Source organism: Entelurus aequoreus, linkage group LG14, assembly GCF_033978785.1.
Source record: "Entelurus aequoreus isolate RoL-2023_Sb linkage group LG14, RoL_Eaeq_v1.1, whole genome shotgun sequence".
Lineage (NCBI taxonomy): Eukaryota > Metazoa > Chordata > Actinopteri > Syngnathiformes > Syngnathidae > Entelurus > Entelurus aequoreus.
In genome coordinates, this window is record NC_084744.1 from 64,831,063 (window position 1) to 64,833,297 (window position 2,235).

Here is a 2,235-nt window from a genome sequence, read left to right on the forward strand (position 1 = left end):
GCCTCCTTATACTCAGGCTCAAAAATATAAAGTTCTGGATTATACTTTGTCCCAAAGTAGTCTTTGTCTCTCATAGTCTGCATGATTAGTAGTGTTGTTGTTTTTGGAGGGAATACCGAACGTTGTGAAATGAATACGCTGCTGTTTGCTTAAAATGAGCTAAATACGTAAACAGGACATGTTATTATGAATGTGTCGGCTACTACATTACAGATACAGCATCTATAGAAAACATTTTTTTTAAAGCGCTTGGCTTCGTTCTTAGCTGACTTTTGCTATTTTTTATTGATGCTTTAGAATACATAAAACATGAAAAAAAAACATATTTATGCATGTCTTACATAAGGATTGTGAATGATAGCCAAAAGTTACAATTAATGTAGTGGAACAAAAATCATTGGATTTTACGTAAAAAAATGGCAGTTTAGTCACTAGAATTTTAACTTGAAAACCACAGTGGTACAGTTTTTCAATTTACAGTAATGTACTGGAAAAAATGCCTTAGATTTTACAGTAAAAAACTGTCAGTCACTTAAATTTTAACATAAAAACAACAGTGGTGTGGTTTTTCCATTGACAATAATGTACTGTAAATAAATGGCCTTAGATTTCAGTCACCAGAATTTTGCGGTAAAAATAAACCTGGTACGGTTTTTCAATTTACAGTAATGTATTATAACATTGTGTTGAGTCATGGCCCTATTCCAAAATGGAATACATACATTTTTGTCCTTACAATTCTACATTCTATAGATCAGCCTCCTTATACTCAGGCTCAAAAATATAAAGTTCTGGATCATACTTTGTCCCAAAGTAGTCTTTGTCTCTCATAGTCTGCATGATTAGTAGTGTTGTTGTTTTTGGAGGGAATACCGAACGTTGTGATTCGTATGTGAAATGAATACGCTGCTGTTTGCTTAAAATGTGCTAAATACGTAAATAGGACATGTTATTATGAATGTGTCAGCTACTACATTACAGATACAGCATCTATAGAAAACATTTTTTTTAAGCGTTTGGCTTCATTGTTAGCTGACTTTTGCTATTCTTCATTGATGATTTAGAATACATAAAACATGAAAAAAACATATTTATGCATGTCTTACATAAGCATTGTGAATGATAAGCAAAAATCACAAGTAATGTATTTCGATTTTATGTTAAAAAACTGGCAGTTTAGCAACTCAGTCACCAAAATTTTGCGGTAAAAATAAAACTGGTACGGTTTTTCAATTTACAGTAATGTATTATGACATTGTGTTGAGTCACGGCCCTATGCCAAAATGGAATACATACAGTTTTGTCCTTACAATACTACATTCTATAGATCATCCTCCTTATACTCGGGCTCAAAAATGGACAGTTCTGGATCATCATTTGTCCCAAAGAAGTCTTTTTCGTCTCACGTGGTTAGTAGTGTTGTTGTTTTTGGAGGGATTGGCGAACGTTGTGATTCATGTGTGAAATTAATACACTGCTGTTTGCTTAAAATTAACAAAATACATAAATATGACATGTTATTTCGTATGTGTCGGCTACTACATTACAGATACAGCATCTATAGAAAACATTTTTTTTAAGCGTTTGGCTTCATTGTTAGCTGACTTTTGCTATTTTTTATTGATGCTTTAGAATACATAAAACAAATGAAAAAAACTTATGCATGCCTGTCTTACATAAGCATTGTGAATGATGGGCAAAAATTACAAGTAATGCATTTCGATTTTACGTTAAAAAACTGGCAGTTTAGCAACTCAGTCACCAAAATTGTGCAGTAAAAATAAAACTGGTACGGTTTTTCAATTTACAGTAATGAATTATAACATTGTGTTGAGTCACGGCCCTATTCCAAAATGGAATACATACATTTTTGTCCTTAAAACTCTACATTCTATAGATCATCCTCCTTATACTCGGGCTCAAAAATGTACAGTTCTGGATCATCATTTGTCCCAAAGTAGTCTTTGTCGTCTCACATGATTAGTAGTGTTGTTGTTTTTGGAGGGAATGGCGAACGTTGTGATTTGTATGTGAAATTAATACGCTGCTGTTTGCTTAAAATTAACAAAATACGTAAATATGACATGTTATTTCGTATGTGTCGGCTACTACATTACAGATACAGCATCTATAGAAAAAACATTTTTTAAGCGTTTGGCTTCATTGTTAGCTGACTTTTGCTATTTTTTATTGATGCTTTAGAATACATAAAACATGAAAAAACATATTTATGCA